Below are 19,586 nucleotides of genomic sequence, written 5' to 3'. Positions count from 1 at the left end.
CTGTGCCCAGAGGTGACCATTGGGCCTCTATACTTACTCCACAAAACCCATGCTGCCTCAGATCAGACGATAGGTATTTGTTCTTTCAGGAGATTTTACAAGTGCTTTAGGACTAGTCTTCCGAAAGCAAACCCTCGGCCTTGCTGCTTGCTTTAGGCTCCACTGCAGCTACCCTGGAGGAAATGTTTCCTTCATGCTGGTTCCTGGTGTGATGCCTGATATGGCAAGGCAGCATCCCCTGTATTTTAACTGTCTAGTAAATATTTCAAATGCTTCTGGCTTACAGTTCAAGCATTAGAAACAGCCTTGTCCCAGGATAACAAGATACCCCTGCCTATAAAAAGCAATGGTTTATGCCTTTCTATCTTAGCACAGGAGAGAACAGTAGCAAAGTGTCACCATTCTTAGCTAATTTGGCACTTCAAGCAAGAACGAGGCTTTTATCTCTTCCTTTTCATTATAACATGGTGAGACAAACATTAGATATCAATAAGTAACTACGCTGGCTACAGAGGACAAACAAATAATTGCAGCCGGTTGCTTGGTAGTGATAAGCCTTTTTGGGCTCAGTCACCACCTGTAGGCAAGCTTTGATTCATACATGAGATTATGGAAGAGAAAGTCAGGCACAAAGCAGGCATGCAGGAGAGAGTAGCACCTAATTTCTTCTAGTACCTGGGACAGCAAACACAAGCAAGAGCAACTCCTGTAAAACCGGGGTGGGAAAGAGGCAGAGGAGATTGCTCCAATGCTTTTCTTTTTTCTACCCAAATTAACACGAATTCTTTGCACCATGTGCTCCTCCCTATTCCCACCCAACTATATACACTACACTATGCGATGATATCTCCACCGCAATGGCTGCTTCAAATAAAGAATCTCATGTTACCTCCCCCATAAGAAGGGACTAGAGATAGGGTCTTTCTCACCTGTGTGTACGCACAAGCGCATACCAAAGCACCAGCCTGAGAAGCATTTTCTTAGGGCAGGAAACTTAGGTAGTGGCAGCAACACAAGAGCTCTACTCTCATTCACAAAGCCAGGTCAAAACAGAGAAAAATAACTTGAACCATAACCTGCTGAATATGTACAATGTGGAGAATTTGGTTCAGCTTAAGGAAAGTGCAAAGACCAGGAGGAAAACCTCAGTGCTGCAGCCCTTGCACAGCAGGACTGTTTATGGAGCGGCTCCTATTTCTAGAGGGCTGAACCTAACACAAATGCTTCCAAACTCCAGACTTCAGCCTGGGACCTCTTTGGCCTGACAGCATGTTTCACCTTTAAGCAAAGCTTAAATGTCAGATGGCTGCTAAGTCAACGGACAGCGGAGCTGTGAGCTACCCAGCACAGCAGAAGATGAAGTCAGGGCATTGTCTCCTGTCCAGTGTGAGCAACAGGAGAACCTAAAACACAGCCAGTTTTAACAAGGGGCTTATGCGGACTTATTAACAAAACATAGTAGCCACTAGATGGCAAACTCACAGTCAAAACTGAATACTGACCGTAACAGACTCCTCAAATGCTGTAAAATCAAGGGTGCAAAAAGCCAACGGGGGGGGGGGGATGACACACACAACACACACCAAACACTGCTAGTTCCTTCACCAGGTTCAGTTTCTTTGTGTATTTCTGTCCCATCACTATACTACACAAAGATGAGCCATAAAATGTGTGCTTTCAACTGCGTAAACCATCTCCTGGTGTTAACGTGCAGTTCCAAACATCCCATGGTGTTAATGTGCAGTTCCAAACATCCCAGGCACAGTTATGGCAGAAGGGACAAAACAGAATTCCAACACATCCACTAAAAAAACATATTGCTTAAGCCAGAAAAAAACTGCAGCCTGCAAATAACACGGCTAAAGGAGCCCAGATTGCAGATTATGTATTATTCATTGCTATCATCATTGTAAGCCTCCAGCCAATCTAGCTTTTTCAGTGTGGGCTGCAGGAAAGGTGGGGCCACTATGTAAATTAGAAATATCTTGCAAATTACTCTTACATATTAGCTGCATGTCTATGAAAAGAAATGAATTGCATGGGAGCCAAAGCTCTACACAAGCAATCATCTTTGTCTTGCAAAGTGGCCATTTGTATTTTATGTCAGCCTGTTATTATCCTGAATCAGTTCTTGAGCAAAGATCAAAGCTAGTCTGGGTAAAGCAGTCCTCACTCATTACATGCTGATAATTTTTCTAAGTAGGAGTCCTTTCCAGGAGCTGGAGTCACGGCAATGGGCACTGTTATGTGCATGGATCCTGCAAAAAAGCTGGGTCACACTGAGCCAAAATTTCCGCAAAGATGCTGAGGGCGGCTGCCTGCCTCCACATTCAGAGAGACTGAATGTTCAAAATTGCTATGCATCTGTAAAAATACAAGGGCAGCAATGTGATGGTAATTTTACAGAAAGCTCTAAACTTATCATTTAGCCACAAGGGGAAACATCCCTTAGAGAATAATAGGAAATAGATACATTTTTATTTAGTGTCCTAATGTACAAATCACCAGTGATTTTACCATGCTACTGCACAGGGCAAGACAAACTCTCAGGCAGTTAACTTCCCTTGTGTGACTATAACAAAGAGTTGATCAAAACAATTTCCATTTTTTACACCAATTTCAGAAGTTCATTTTCCCCAATAATAGGGTTGTTTGCTGCACTCAAAGTAGCAGCAGCGCTGTGTACCCAGACTCAAATACTCCTTTCATCCACAATTACTTTAGGAATGTCAGGAAAGAATAAACTCACAATCCTGCAAGCATTACTGAAAATATTTGCCTTGCCTGACAATACTATTTCATGTCCCTCAGCAAATTCAGCCTAATTATATAAATATGGTGGATCCTACTGGTCCCTGGTTTTATTTGTGCAGAGCCATTCAACAGAAGAACTCATTTCCTAGATTACACTTTATGCAACTTATCAATAAATTTTGCACCACCAGTTCTGAATTACAGTAACTCCATTAGATCTGTGGATCACCAAAGTCATGGTGTATCTGTCTCTTGCTCATAGATCTCACAATAACCATCTGCTCCTTGCAACTGTGAACCTCAGCTCCAGAAAAAGATATTTTCATTGACCCACTTTCCAAGAATCCAAACTGAGGTACTCTGAGGTCCATTCATATGGCTCATCCATATATACCCTCTCTGTTCTGCCTTTTTCAATTCCACAGATTTACACAAGCTGGACAAATTTCTTCTGAAGGGGTACTGTGCAACCTTAAGCAACAACACATTGCTCCCTTTTTCTATTCTGGTTCTGCTGTTTCCCTGCTTTCACACCCACTCCTTTAAATTGTTGACACATCTCATAAGCGTGACCGTTATGACCAACATATTTGATCAGTATGTTTCAAACCTGAGCACTGCACTTGCCCATTTAATGAGCAATATTTTAGACATTTTCCAAACTTCCTGTCACCAACATTCGCTAACACACGAGCGATCCAGACAGACCCTTTTGTTCTGAGCAGCTGTGCTGTAAAACAGGCTGAGTATCTTTGCGGCCACAAACTGCTCTCCAAGGTCTCCCCATCCCCAGTCTGCCATATGTTGCCCCTATAGTTTGTACAAACTCTTTCATTTCCTCTCTATCCTGTTGCATTTCATCAGGTTAAACTAAAAGCACACACCGGCATCCAAAAGCCCGGCTCTTTGTAGTGTTCTGTGTGCTCTATTCTGTTTTGCAAAGGGCACACAGCCTTTCAGTAAGTTCCTTACATGGTCTCTCACTAAGCTCTCTGATTTTTAGGTTTCTCATCCTTGCAGCTCTTCTACTTTCAAGGAACACTTTTGTGAGCATTGGAGCCCGCTCCACTGGAGCACTGTGAGAACAGGAGGTGTCACATTCGAAGCAGTCCATAGCAAAGACAGTGCTAGGTGGTCATACTGCAGTGGGGCTATCTCAGGTCAAAATCTAGATGTCAAAGAGATTTAGATAAGGATAACCAGCAACGAATTTTCAAACCATCCACTGAGGCTGGAGAGAGACAGGGTCACTCATTGGCCAAAGCACAGGGAACAACGCTTACCTCACCGTTATTCTGCTGACAAACTGCACAGCCTGGAGTTCCATCATGACTTCCTATCTACTTCTGCTCCCCCTCCATCCCACTATGGATTGTTCCCAATACTGAGGACAATTAATCAAATGAACATTGGTGCCGCTAAAAATAAAAAGCAAATACAAGATGAAGCGTTGATCAAAATTAAATGATAGTTAAAATACAACCCTTTGATCCCTGGTTGGGAGTCCAAGTTTCAAGAATCCACAGCCCAGTCTAAAACCCCAACATGATGAACAGCCAAAACTGGCACTGCATGTGATTCCACAGTGAATTCAGTGAAGGAGACCTCTTCCACATTCCCATGTGGTGGCCATGTGACAGAGGCATGACAGCACAGACAGGCCCATGATGTGGGCTCCTGCCAGGGATGGAGCCATTAAATGGCTTCCCTCTGCACCCAACAACTATCATCTCAGCCTCTCTGTCTAGTACCAACAAGGCTGTGTTCCCTCTGCAGTGCTGTCCCTTCTCTCCAGCAGCCTGCTACACAGAGTGTGTAGCAACGAGACCAGTTGCAGATGTGCACAGAAAACAGCATCTTGGTTTGGAGCAGAAAGTTACTTCAGATGATCCCAGGAACAGTGAAGGAGCTATCTCATACCACACTATCAGGCTGCCAAACAAACACAGAATATCTAGCTCATCCATAACCACTGAGATAAAGGCTTGTGTCAACAGGAAATTTTGAGAAAAGCAGAGAGAACTAGGAAGCAGCCACTTGGAAAGGCAGAGACTGTGCTGTACAGAGACATCGTGTGCTTCACAAGGGGAGAGTTTGTGTCCTTGATGCTTCACTGGAGGAGCCTGTGGGGCCTCACTTACATGACAAGTAGCAATGGTGAGAGTGAAGAAACATTCACAATCTCTTGAGCTCTGAATACCAAGAGGAGCCTCTTCAGTTCTCAGTTTCAACTTTGGAGGCCAACGAGACATGAATACATGTCAAGCTTAGTGTCAGAAGGATGCTAATGCATATGTATAACCCAGTCTGACAGGCAGCCCCACTATCTGCAGATTTTCTCAACTCCAAACAGGCTCTTGCCATCCAGAAATCCTGCACCAGCAGACACTGTAGTAAGCTCACTGCAGAGGCACAGCGCATTTGATTGGCAGCACTGCACTTTCTGCACCTGCATTGTGCAGCACATGCACATATATTTCTGTCTGGATAGGGCCATATGAGAGCCATACCCCTGACCATGACCCAGCTGGCTGCACTCTGCACTAACTGAAATTTAGGAAACACCATCCCTGCTCCAGGAGACACTGCTACGCTGGAGTCAGCAGAGCTCAATCGAAATGCCACTTCTCCTGTGATCACAGGGACTCAAACCCGCTCCCACTGGGGGACAGCACATTTTCTATTTCTCTGAACAATCTTACCAAGCTGCAAGCATCAGCAGCACTAAATTCTGCTCTCTTTTGGGAAGGAGCCAAGGCTGCGAATGTAAAGCACAGGATGTGATTTCCTGCCCCTCCTGGAAAAGGAAGCTACAGTCCAAAAGGTAGAGAAAGAACTATTAATCCTAGAACAACCACTTTAATGTTGATGATCACATGATGCAGCTGCAGAAATACCAATTCAATTCAAACAGAACTTGCAATGTGCTAAACATGCAGGGCTCATGATACAGAAAAGGAGATACCAGATCCGGGTGCTAAGAAGAGGAATTACTATTCACAGGCCCCTGAGAAAAGATGCTTCTAGGACCACTGGTCTTCTGACAGAACTCTTTAATCAAGAAAATACTAGAAAACCATAAAAAACTAATGGCAGATTCTCTACAGGATCTCCTACAGTTCTACTCTATACTGTATATGTGAGCCGATTAGCAGCAAGGTGCTGGGCTTCTTGGGAAAGGAACAGCTTATGGAGTGAAAAGAAAACTAATGTACAACCCCAGCAGGTTTACTTTTGCACAGGCTTTAAAAATAGATGGAGAAATAAGCAGTGCTATTGAGTTAGTGCAGAGATGGGCTGTACAATTCCAGTAGCTATTGCCTGCTTAAGTACAATGAAATAGGATGAATAGAAGCCCTAATGTGGCTGACTCACTCTCATTACCCAACAGCCTAAAATGGGGGTGGGGGGGTGGGGGGGGTGAGGAGATCAGAAAATATATTTTTAGATGTCTTAAGGTGTGAGTCTGTACAGCTTATGCAGCCCAAGCTGCAAGTGCCCGTTGTTTTCCATCTGTATGTTTGTAAGAAGTCTCCTGTGTGCAGAGCTCAACAACTTTTGTTTTCAGAGTGGTCTGCAACCATTTCCAAATGACCAACAGACATGCATGCGCAGACACACACACACGATGCTGTCATGGGGACTTGCCTTCTGTTCTTTCTCACTACAGTTTTCCTCAGCCTAAAATAAAAGCATGTTACGCTGTGCCCTTTGTGCAAGAAAACATAGCACAAGAGTGTTTATTTGCCTATGAACACTATAATCTTCATAGATCGATATTAAAACCCTTCACACTTATTTTCACTGCCTAGTTCAATTGAACTTAGAAATTCCAGTGTATCTTGAGAGAGTGCTGAACAGCTGCAAACTAGCCAAGGGATCACATTCCCACAGATGGTATTAAGAGTCCAAAGCCCTTCATGTTTGACTGTGGAATACGTACAGGTCAAATGAGAAGTTACACTGTCTGGGAACAAAGTTTCACAATCCTTGCAGACAGTGTTATTTGGTTTTACAGTTCTTTGATTTAATACTGTTCACTCGGAAGACTGCTATTTTACAGGGTTTTTTTCTGTAGAGGTAATTCAAGGCCAAGTAGCTTTCACCAGAGGCCATCTTCTATGTAAAGTCTGGTATGTCCAAACTTTGTAGCTTCTCCACTAACTGATTGATTAAACGTAAGGTTTGAAGTAGTGTTTTCAGCACTAATCTGACAGGTGTCCAGAGAAATGCATCAGGCTATACAGTGGTCGAAGGAGAGGATTAGGAGCTAGGACCCTTAAACTCCAGATCTGCTCAGTATTGTTAATTATGCTTTGCCAAATTTCCTACCCTCATTTAAAATCTGTCAGACGTGCAGTGAATATACTGGATGGGGAGGGGGGAGGTTGTACATGATTGTTTGGCTCTTCCAGGCATTATCTGCTATGGCCTGTGCTCAACATCATGCAGTGAAGGTACAACTGTCAGCCCTGCCACCATCACCCCCTGCAGCTGCCTCCAGCTCACAGCTCAGCGCTGGTGTGAGCGGCCAGTCCAAGAACAGCCAGTAACAACAAGAGTTCACTCAAGAAAAGGCAAATGGATGATGACAAACATAGCAACTTGCTCTTGGTTGTGATCATTAGCACCAGGAAGGATGCTATTAAGTCCAGAAAGACCAAAAAGCATAAAACCACAGCATCTGTCTGACCAGAAACTGCTTCCATGTACTTCTGTGCTCAGTAATGATCCAGAATTCCAGAGTTTTGGAACATGCATTTCAGAGGCAGTGAGCTTTCAAATGCTGCAGTCAGAAGAAGGACAAAATTTAGAAAAAGCAGATCTTTTAATGATGGCTGTTTCAGAAAGCAGGTGAGCAAGAAGACCCCAGGTACCCAGACTTTGGACAGTGCAGGCACAACTGTATGTTCAGAAGCAGTAGCAGCTTGTTCAAAACCTCTGCCTGAAGAGATGAACTCTGGAATCATCTGTCATTACTTTTAACCAAAGCTCAAGAGCTGCTTGGCAGACACAAGCTCTGGATTGCTAGGCAAGCACAAGGTTTTATTGTCTCTTTGTGACTGAGAGGCTAGCCTGACTCCCATAGGACCGTTGTTTCCTGAACTCATGTATTCAGCAAACACTGTAAAGGGCACAATGGTCAATGTGGCAGACTATTTGCAACAGCCAGGGCAATAGGCAATTATGCTTTGGAGACAAAATGATTGTATGTATGTGTATATGAGAGCAAGAGAGAAACAAGGGGGAGAAGAACTGGTGGGAGCACCAGGCAATTTCTCAAATGCCCTGCCTTCTCCAGACAGAGCAGCAGGCCACCCCCCTCCTCAAACTGCCCAAAGCAGTCATGGCCTCCAATGAATGTGTCACCTTCAAAACTGAAGGAAAGAGGTAAGCACAGATGCAGAATGAGGTCTGCTGCTGATCGAGTTCTACAGACTTCCTCAACACCTGCAATCCACCCATCTTATGTTGGCATGTCCTAGACACCTACAGTCCAGAGCCCATCTGAGTGGATTCCCACTGAGGGCCGTCCCCAGGATGCAGAAAGACAAGAATTATCTAATCACATCTGGATAGAATATATCTGCACTGCAGCAGAATGGGCAATCTCAGAGCTTTCCAGTGGTATTCACAGTGTCTTTCTTCATGTGAGCTTCCAGAATTAATCACCAGTGTATGTGAATTTGGCTTCCCATCCCTTTTCCCAGCTGACAGGAATTGATGGCACCAACTGCCGTCACCACAAAAAATAAGTGATTCCTTCACTAGCATGGCAGACATATGCCAGCTAGGAAGAGAAGATCTGATCATCAGACTTGCTTGTTTTGGCTTTTCAATGCACAAAAGGCTGTTTTTCTCAGAATTAGGGTGACTGCGACAATCTGTTTTTAGACAGAGTTAGAACCACAAGATAAAAGAGGCAGAAATCTTCTCATCTGCATATTTATCATCAAAATGCAGCAACTGCATAATTTAAGCTTAGTGTTAAAAATATTGTATGTATATTTTAAGGTTTTCCTACTCAGGTGAAAAGGAGACATGCTTTCACTAAGGAGGTTAATTATTTCCTAATGGTGTGAAAACAACAGAAAAAAAAGGAATCAAAAGGAATTTTCTTACCCTTCCCCCTAGCCTGAGGCACAGTAAAAAGACATCTCTGTCCATATCCTTCACAGACACACACAGTAAAATGACTCAGAACAACAGAGCACAGGCATGCGCTGGTAACTGGGGTCCCACTGAGCCCCACGAGGGTCTGGACACTTGCACAAAAGTGCAAGCTACAGAAGATTTGTAGAGAGAGCAGGAGCATCCTCTCAGCTCATTAAACTGTTCACCTGAGAAGCACTCCCATATGCAGGGAATGGGCACAGGCACTAACTGCCTGGTGGGCTCTCCCAGAGGACAGAAGGTTCTCCAATACCACGGCCGATGGTGCCACCCAGCTGGGTGAGCAGTGCACCCAGCCTTCTCCAGCATGGAGATGCCAGCAGCTGCCTCCTCTGCGGTCCTGAGCAGAGCGCAGCTGGGCTCTGGCTGCCCTGTGTCATCCTCCCCACCCCAAGCACCCTCAGGGAGAGGAGAGAGGTGCTCTTCACAAGGCCAAGTTCTGTAGGGAAGAACAAACTAAACACAGGCTGCCTCTGTGGTACTCAATCACCACTGAGCTGTCAGTGGTATTGTGGAGGTTTCCTCATTGTTCCTCCCTATCTCTGCTATACATATGGAGCCTTTATACTTTTGTCCTGGTTTTGGCTGGGATAGAGTTAATTTTCTTTCTAGTAGCTGGTGTAGTGTTATGTTTTGGATTTAGTATGACAATAATGTTGATAACACACTGATGTTTTCAGTTGTTGCTAAGTAGCGTTTATATCAAGTCAAGGATTTTTCAGCTTCTCATGCCCAGCTAGCAGGAAGGCTGGAGGGGCACAAGAAATTGGGAGGGGACACAGCCAGGACAGCTGATCCAAACTGGCCAACAGGGTATTCCATACCATGTGACATGATGCCCAGTATACAAACTGGCAGAAGTTGGCCTGGGGTGTGTGGATCATTGCTCAGGAACTAACTGGGCATCAGTCAGCGAGTGGTGAGCAATTGCATTGTGCATCACTTGTTTTGTATATTCCAATTCTTTTATTATTATTATTGTCATTTTATTATTGTTACTATTATCGTTACTATTTTCTTCCTTTCTGTCCTATGAAACTGTTCTTAACCCACAAGTTTTACTTTTTTTTTTTCCTGATTCTCTCCCCCATCCCACTGGGTGGGGGGAAGTGAGTGAGCAGCTGCGTGGTGCTTAGTTGCCGACTGGGGTTAAACCACGACAACTCTCCAGAGCTGAAGTGACTAGCTAGCTGTACATGAGATCCAACTTCTTAGCAAGAGGTCTTGTTCACCCAGAGGTGTCCTGGTTTATTGTTGTCTTTCCCAGTGGCTGCTTCCTTAATAGAGATGGTTTTTATGTGACCTGCGCTGCTGTCCATGCAGACATGTGAAGTTCCAGACAGGATCTTGCTTTCATGCTACAAAGCATCCTTTCCTCTTCAGCACTGCCCAGGAACCCCGTGGCACGATCAGTCACTGCTCAGAAATGTCTCTGTGAGCTTAGCACACCCCACGAGAGCTGCGGAGCAGGCTGGCTGGCTGGCCATGGCCAGCTGGTGCTCGCCCAGCTGACACAGCTTTCCCATGCTCTCTGCTGGCTGCCTTTGCATCCTCACATGGCCACAGGATCCACTCTGCTTTGACAGCCTCATCCCTCAGATCCTAGTCCCTATAACTACCTGATATGCACATGTGCTTCGGTTTAAAGAGACAAGTTAGAAGGGCAATGCATGACAATACACCGCAATCTGAAGACAGCCAATCAAACCAATAAATCCCCGCTCGCTCCCCAACAGCTGTAGCCCAATTAAACTCAACAGTTCACAGGTGTTCATGTAATGACTTTAACACAAAAAAGCACCGCTCCCTTTAGGGGCCTTTAAAAAAATTTAGAGCTCTTTAAATTTTATATACCAACAACATCAAACCAAAGTAGGAAATAATAAAGAAGGAAAGGAGATAGAGCAAAGAAAATACACACAGTGTCAGCATCAGCAACAGCCTAATTAAACAATAGCCAACAGGAAAATGCACATTCTGCTCACCAAGCCACAGCCCTTCTTGAGTTCTATGTGCTGGATGCAAAAGCAGTTTTCTGCACAGCCTTTTCAGCATCATTGCACCAGCCACGCTTTCATTCATGAAGTCCCTCTGCCTCTGCTGAACAAAGCTGTGAATGAACTCACGCCAGCAAAGCAAAGGCCTGCATCTATCATTTCTCTCCAACTCTTTGACTCCCTCCCTACCATGAGGTCAAGACTGGGCGGGTCTCCATGGCGTGCTGGGGAGGCAGAGCTGTACACCTCTGGAAGTGACTAATGACTCCACTATTTTTGCAGCACATGTTAGTTGATCCAGGGAGCCCTGGTGAAGCTGACACCCTTGCTGTTCAGGTTGTCTGCACCATCTGTTTGCTATGTGCCAGCAGCAGGCTCTTGCTAGGTGCCTCCTTATTCTTGGGTTTTGTTACACCTTGCTAGCAGTTCTGGCCACAACATCGTTATTTTCTTTTGTTGTTTTCCCATTGATTGCAGGTGTTCCCTCTCCTTCTAACTCACCTTCATCCCCCTCATTCCCATAGACCTGCATACACGAGCCCCTAGCAAAGTAAGGATCACAGCTAGGAGCTGCCGTGTCTACTCACTGCAGGAGGGATGAGGAGACAGGAAACAGGATTCTCATAAACCTAGAGAAGGAAGCATCAGGCTGGAGAAGAACAGATACTTTTGGGACTCTAGAGAGCCCTGAAGAGGCAAAGAATTTGCAACACCTCAACCTTGGGGGAAACTCAGTCCAAGGCTTCTTTGTTACTGCTGTTGGTATGATTATGTGTTTGTAGCTCCTGACTTTCCCATGGTGAGATGCTGACATCAAAGTGTATCCAAAGCTTCTGGTCTGAAGCAATCCTGGCTTCAGCTTTTCATTCTTTTAAGGAAACGTGAAGCATTCTCATAAAGAAACATTTTTGTCCAAAAGATTTTTTAAGAGGGTCAGTGAAAAGATGCTGCTTTGTTCTAAGCCAGAAGGTTCTGGAAGGGGAAATCAGTTTCTCTCCATCTTACGAAAAAACAAGAGCCTAAGAAACTGAAATATTTTGAGGCTTCAAAAATCAAGTTACAATGACAAAACAGTGCAAAAGAAGACTTTTCCAGAGTCCCTAAAAAGGGAAAAGACCATCTTGCCACGCCTGTGAAGCCAGGAATTTGCACAGGAGCAAACTGGGCAGCTCTGGACCCTGACATCCATTTTTTCATTAGCAGTAAAAGCACAGCACAGACAGTAACAGTAAAATCCCTGGCCCCAGTCTGTCTTTCCCAGAATACAAATTCTTAAATCACTTTCTAGAAGCAAAAAAGATGCGGGGTTCCAGACTTCATCCATCCTCGGTCCTCTCTGCTTACAGGGATTGCAAAATGTAATCTCCCTACAAAAGGCAGATTCATAGAGCAGTGTCTTGGTTTCAGCTGGGATAGAGTTAACTGTCTTCCTAGTAGCTGGTACAGTGCTGTGTTTTGAGTTCAGTATGAGAAGAATGTTGATAACACTGATGATTTCAGTTGTTGCTGAGTAATGTTTAGTCTAAAGTCAAGGATTTTTCATTTTCTCATGCCCAGCCAGCAAGAAGGCTGGAGGGGCTCAAGAAGTTGGGAGGGGACACAGCCAGGGCAGCTGACCCAAACTGGCGAAATGGGTATTCCATACCATGTGACGTCATGTCTAGTATATAAGCTGGGGGGAGTGGGGGTGGGAGATCGCTGCTCGGGTACTAACTGGGCATCGATCTGTGGGTGGTAAGCAATTGCACTGCGAATCATTTGTATATTGAAATCCTTTTATTATTACTGTTGTCATTTTATTACTGTTATCATTATCATTATTAGTTTCTTCTTTTCTGTTCTATTAAACTGTTCTTATCTCAACCCACAAGTTTTACTTCTTTTCCTTATTTTCTCCCCCATCCCACTGCGGGGGGGAGAGTGAGTGAGCGGCTGTGTGGTGCTTAGTTGCTGGCTAGGGTTAAACCACAATAAACAGTATGGAGGTCTTCATAGCTACTTATCTTATTCATGCACCCACAGCACCTAGCACCCTGGGCCCCAACCTGCGAGATTCCTTTAGGAATTACTGTAATATAAATAGTAAATAAATATGAATAATTATCTGAGGATGATAACCAATGATTTAGATATGAAAAGGCCCCAAGATGCAAGTGTTAATCTCCTGAGATACTTAGCCATCCTTTCAAGATGCATCAAGACATATAAGTAGGCTAATTACAAAGAAAAATGTCTCTTGTATATAAATCTCATCTAAATTCAGAGGTGATGCAAAAACAAATTGAGAAGATACCCAGGAAAAGCTCAATAATGTTGCTGGGTAAGGTTAATTTTTAGGGATTTTTTTAAGATAACCCAGAAGATCCTTAAATACAAAAATAGTTAAACCTTAAATAGCAACTGCAAGTGTCACACCAGAAAGGCACTCTAAAATGAATAGAGCTATTAAACCGTGGAAGCATCATGGCAAAAAACACAACAATTTCATTTTCTTAGTTTAGTTTCAATTTATAATTCACACAAGTAGCTTAAACACGTCGATTTGAGATCAAAACAGAACTGCAGGTTACATAGCATCTGTTCTATAGGAGGGTGCTGTGTGCACTGAGATAATTTTAGATGAATGTGTTATAAACAAGATCTGTGGAACATTGCAGAGTAGCAAGTTTTGAGAGAGAAAAACATACAGTTTAAATGCATAAATTGTTTAGAATGTTTAGCATGTGGTTGTAAAGCAATCAACCAAGTAATCTGTTTTCCAGAGTAGGACAGCTCACACAGATAAACAGTAGCTTCCTCTGTATTTAAGACTCGTTCAACATTCAGAGAAACATCTTCTTCCTCTGTGCAAACTTGGTGATCATAAAGCCACAGCTTTTAGCCACTGCTTTTGTTCTTTTCCAACACCTCCCCAAGCTGCTGCTGCAGTATCAGGCCTGCATGCACGATGTATTCTGGCTGGAAAAGGTCCACTGATGACCAGACTAGACCTCTCCTGCGACACACTGGTCAGTGTAGACCTACACTTTTATATTGTTATTTTGCGATATGGTTACTTTTGCTGTGAATTTCTGAGGTTACAGCTGTGTAGAGAAATAAACATATTTTTATTCCTTCTTGGGGAGGAGTTTTGGAGATACCCAGGAACGTAGCTACACTGAGATGCCTTTCCAGATTCATTTATCCACACATTCTAAGGACATCAGGTTGCCTGTTCTGCCTACAGCAAGGCAAACACTTATGGGTACCATACTGTCTGCTGAAATCACAGGACTGGTTTCTAACAGGTCTTCCTAATCTAGTTCTAGACTGAACGTTCCTCCAGTACTCCAGTGCTGGGTCATCCCTCAGCATACCTTATCAATCCCACAAGTCCTAGATAAACTCAGATCAGAATCAAAAATTTGAATCTATAAATGTAAATTAGAAAAACACTGTATATTTCTTTATAGTTCTTTTTTTCTGCTATGTGAAAAAGAACAGGTGTGTGTGTAACACAGGAATTTCTGACATACTATGCATCAATTCACGGATACAAAAGTATTCTGCATTTCAACTCCTCGTTTAGTCAAACCTAAAAGCAAGCTCATGATAATGGTGTAGTTCAGGTCAGAAAAATGCATTTCATATGTGAATGCAAATGAAGATGCATTACAATGTTTTTTCTTTTAGAAAAAAAATCTGAGATTTAAAAAATAGTGTGAAAACACCTACAAAATATAAGACAAAAATCAGTTCAGTTTGTTGATAATCCTATTCAGGCTGCAGTGGAACATTTCCCTGAAATGTTTCCTCCTGTGCTAGGTTATTTATGATTTGCTTTCTAGCCTGACTGCAGCAACTGACACCCTGCAAAGAATCAGAATAAGGGAAAGCAGCTAGTGCCAGCTCCCTCTGAGATACTCTAACCTTCTGGCTCCAAAGCAGATACATCTCTTATCAAGCCATCACCACAACTCACTATAACAGGAGCAACTTACTGTTGTAGTGCTCGTGACCAGATCAACAGTCACACTGCGTTGCTGAACACAGAATGCCCAGGTACTCAAACTGCAGGGAGGAGCTTGCAGGGTGGACTAGTTCAGCTCAACACCAATGTTCAGGTGATCTGCTCTGGAGATCTACTGAGGTCTGCAGCACTGTACGAGTTCTCACCTGAGTGAAACCTTTGCTGAACTGTAACATTTTCCATCATCTAGAGCAAGGGCTAAGTATAACCTGCTGCCCTAGTAAGAGCCCCCTCCCACTAAAGCACAGTAGCTGCCAAGCCCTTCCTTCTTTCTTCTACATCAGCTTTTCCTGCCATCCCTGAGCCTGCTGAACTGATGTGAGATGCAACCACATCAGGAATGCTCCATCCAGTGAATGAAGCTGGCCCTGTTTTGCTGCTACAAAGACCAGCAAGAGATTGCAGTAGCTCTATTCTGCCCTATGGAGTGGAGACAAATGGGTCTGTCTCTGTAGCATGGTCGCCCTCTCATTGTGACCTCTGAAAATTCTCTGCTGCAACTACGCAAGAGAGCAGTGCAAGGGAGCATCAGGTGTGAGTACAGAGCCTGAGCAGCATGAATAGGGACACATATTCCCACCTCAGCTGGGTAAAACTACCCAACAGTAGCACCTCTCAGTGGAAGTTGCAGCAGCCTTGCTTCAGCAGAGCCCTTCTGCAGAGACCAGAGGTGGAAGGGAGATAGGTCACTGGGTATCATGTGAAAATACCCTCCCTGCAATCAGCGCTGGTCTCCTGCAGTGCTCTGCAGAGGGAAAAATTACACCTATGCTCCAAAACAGCACAAAACTGCAAGTAGACTACCAGAACTGGTTGCCCATGAGGACAAGGCTCTGGGTATGGGGTAGAGAAAGGCAGTTGACGTCTCTTGACTAGACAGACTCCACTCTCTCTGCTCACATGTTTGCAGCTACCCACTGGCTCAGAGACCAGGCTGCGGTGAGGGTAAGGTGCCCATCTGCTGTTTGCACCAGTTGCTCCCGGGGCATGCTGTGACCTCCTCCCACCCTTCTCCAGACACCAGCCGCTTCCACACATTCATCTTCTTGCATACTGAGCCAATGTGCTGTCACTCACAAAGTTTATATTTAAATAAGCCCTTCTGTTGAACTCTAATTAAATATAGCTTGGTTGAATCTGATACCATGAGAGAACCAAGGCTGGAGGCAAGAGAGAGAATGAGGAGGAGATCGCAACTGAACAAATACATTTAAAGCTGCGAAGTTAACACCAGGCTGCACATCTGACTCTGGTACACACTGGGTTTGTTTCTTTTCAGCTCAGCTATAGTATTAGTTGCAGTGAGGTCATCCTTGCATGTCCTTCTGCTTTATGTCTCTTACTAGACAGACACACACAAATCTTCAAATTTTACAGACAGAATTCAGACAAACATTTGTCTCCCTGACCTGTCAGCACTTATAGAAGCACCTGACTGACAGAGGCACGAGAAGAGAAGTCAGAACCTCTGAAAAGGCAGGTATCTCAAGACTAATTTTGGACTCTACTGACAACAATAACAACCAGTTCTTAGTTAATGTCACAGTGCAACAACAAAGCCTGCAGCAGCTCGTGCTGCAATTCAGGCCAAGGACTCATTCTGGGCTGTCTCCTGATGTGGGTTGCCCTGTCAGCCATTTTTCAAGCAGTGCTTAAAATCTGGTTGGGGAGAGTGGCCTGGCTGGATCTGAGGAAAGACCAGAACTGAATGTGTGCATATTAACAAAGATGTAATTAAGGAGCCTGGGTGCAAAAAAACAGACCAGAAAGTGTGACCATTGCAGTGAGGGAGGAAGGTTGTACCATTGTAGTAAGACGGATCACAAGAAGTAATACAACAAAGTTAAAAAACAGATCTTCAGGCCTGTGGGACTCAGGTGTTCAAATGCACTGAGCTGTGTGCTTAGTACCCTAAAACTTTTCATTAGGCTTCAGGATGAACAGCTTCTAGCAGCAGAACAGATTTCATCCAGGTCAGTCAGCCACAAAAAGCCTCATCAGTCATCACATAATAACCTTGACTGAACCATCCACATACATTTAAGAAACCAGTCCCATTAGTTGCATTGTAAGGAACCAAGACAAGTTGTTCCTATTTCTGTCCCCATATTCCAAAAGCTAATCCTAAAAGCTAGTCCAGATCTACTTTGCTCTGGCTGGCTGACTTCCTTTATGGTTACTTGTTGTCTTTGACAGCTATGAAATCCACTGTGTTTAGTTAGAAACTGGGCCAGGGCAAGGAGGAGGAGAGGAAGAGAGGGAAAAACATGCTGAGCAAACTCGTTGGGCTTGCAAGAGTTAAATATGCTGTGCGTCCCAGTGCCTATAGACTGTCTCCAGTACAGATAAAACAGTGTGCGTTGAAACATACGGTAGGCAAGCCCTGCTTTGTCCTGCTGCAATCTCTTCAATTATTTTTTGTGTTGTGTATTTTACAAAGGATAAATCAGGGAACATTTCAAGAAATGTTTTCTCATTCTAAAACTTATCAAAATATTGCTGACACTGATCCATGGCTGGGAATGTCATCCCTGAATAAACATGATGTCATTCTCATTCCATTCATACTTCTCCTGGACAGCTGCTGTCAGCCTCAGTGAAGAAAAATGCCACCTCACTGGTGACAGCTGCCACTTGAGGTACTTTGTATATCAGCCTCCATAGGAAAGAAAAAAAAAAAAAAAAGCCAGTCATGCAGATGCTATTTAAAGTATGTTGCATCTTGATGAGAAATGCAAAAGTTAATATGGGGCAGGTTTCTCTGTGTCAAAAGTCTGGACAATGAAGAATAAGGAACATTCCTGGTCTCACCTTCCTAAGACAAGGCCCTCACTCCTGCACTGTATTTGCTTTAAAAGCAAAGGAAGTACTGGTTAAGTACAAGTATGCGTTGGTTGCTTTAGTTTTCCTTATTTTAATCTAGACCTGGGAAGTCTTTTGGAGCGTACGACTCACAGGGGGACAAAGAAGTGCATGAGCAGACCCAGTATGGATGCTCACCGTGACTTCATAGCTTCTGTGTCCCAGAAAATGCCCTAGAGGTGACACTTCCAGTTTGATGTCATCTGCAAACTTACTGAGAGTGCACCCCGGTAAGAACTTGAAGCTTGATACAGCAGGTAACCATCAGGGAGCAAACCTGACCCTCCGCACCCAGACACATTTAGAGGAGACTGTTCGGGTCCAGGGCTCCAGTCAGATTCCAAAGGAAAAGCACCAGCACATCAGTGAAGCTGCAGTCCGTTCTACAAAGAACAGGCACATGCAATACTTTGCAACCACACTCAGAAGGCTCCAGAAGAGTTCAGAAGGACACAGGTAAATGACTAATCAGGCCAGAAGAAAGAATATTTTTACTTTTGATGTCAGTCTTTATTAAGGTCCTAGGGCTCAAAGAAACCCAAAACCTAATCCTTGAGTTTCCTCCACGACCAGTAGGGAGGAAAAGGAAGAATTGAAATACCATAAATGCTTGATATTCATTGATGGAAATTGCTTTGAAGCAGTTCGAATTGCGACCCTTGCACTAACTCATTTTGCCCCATTCTGTGAACGCATGATGTGCACTTCTGATCCATGGGCAGAATCCTGCCCAGAAATATAAAGTTGCCTCTTTTCATATAAATCATATCACAACAAAACTAATGAAACAATCAGCTAGGTCCCCTTGTTTTGGAGCCTCACATATTAACTGTGATGGAAATGCAGATATTTCCCAGTCATATGTCAAAAGCAATTCACCTCAGCCCTTACATGACTGCTTCCCCTGTTGTGAATTCTGCAGGTGCTTCTGGTGAGGCCTTTCCTCCCCATTGCAGTAAATGCTGTAGAAAGACCACAGCTGAAAAGTGGTCTGTGTCCCAAAGAACATGCAAAGTATCCTCAGCTCCACCCCCTCATGCAAGGAAAGAGAAAGCACACCTTGTGGAAGAGAACTGTCTACAATTTCTGATAGCATGTGGAGCCAACTGATCAATTTTATTTAGAAAATATGTGGTATTTTCCAGCTCTGACAGGAGGTGATAAGAAGGCAAATAGCAAGCACTGTCACTGGGAACACAGTTGGGCAACTTTCAATTTACCTGCCGTGCAGGGATAGTGCAACACGCAGATTTATAAAAAATCATTGCTTTTTCCTGTAGCACAATTACATTTGCAATTTATTGGCACCCAGATCTTCTGCATTAGCTCTAGGAATTGTTGTGGGCTGGTGTAGCTCTCCAGTTGCTTTCCAAGCATGGAGACAGACAACCCTTGCCCCAAAGAACAGCCCAGACTAAATCTGTTTTCTGTTCCTTCTGGCCTCCAACTTGCACTGCTGCTTCAGTGTCAAAGGGGCAGATGTATAATCTGGGAAGCTTTCCAGATGCATCTTGAGCAAGGCAAAGCATTGTGAATCACTGGTACTAAGCAGGATCTTTCAATCTGTCACAGTACCACAGGCAGCACTCAGTATGTACTCACAGTATACCCAGGATAGCAAGCACCTCATGGAGGGGACACCAGTATTCACCAGAGCCAGATTCTCAAAGAATAAATAAGTTATCTTCCCTTGCACACTATGGTGTTTCATCATACAGACTATGCCCCAGCAGCACTGCTCTGCCGCCGTAAAATGGCAACAAGCCCGTGCTAGGCACGAGCTCCTTTGT

The 19,586-nt window shown here is 44.1% G+C and overlaps 1 protein-coding gene across 1 annotated transcript in view; it reads right to left on the bottom strand.

Moving 5' to 3' along the window:
• NEK6 (NIMA related kinase 6) overlaps positions 1-10,934 on the bottom strand; it is a 152,211-nt gene extending 141,277 nt beyond the window's left edge. Inside the window, exon 1 of the mRNA XM_049831638.1 lies at positions 10,914-10,934. The gene's annotated coding sequence lies outside the window, so the exon portion shown is untranslated. The remainder of the gene's footprint in view (positions 1-10,913) is intronic.
• Positions 10,935-19,586: the final 8,652 nt, after the last annotated feature.

The sequence above is a fragment of the Accipiter gentilis genome, chromosome 29 (genome assembly GCF_929443795.1).
Source record: "Accipiter gentilis chromosome 29, bAccGen1.1, whole genome shotgun sequence".
In the NCBI taxonomy this organism is placed as follows: Eukaryota; Metazoa; Chordata; class Aves; order Accipitriformes; family Accipitridae; genus Astur; species Astur gentilis.
The sequence above is the reverse complement of the archived record's forward strand: the minus strand, read 5'-3'. Positions and strand labels throughout refer to the sequence as shown.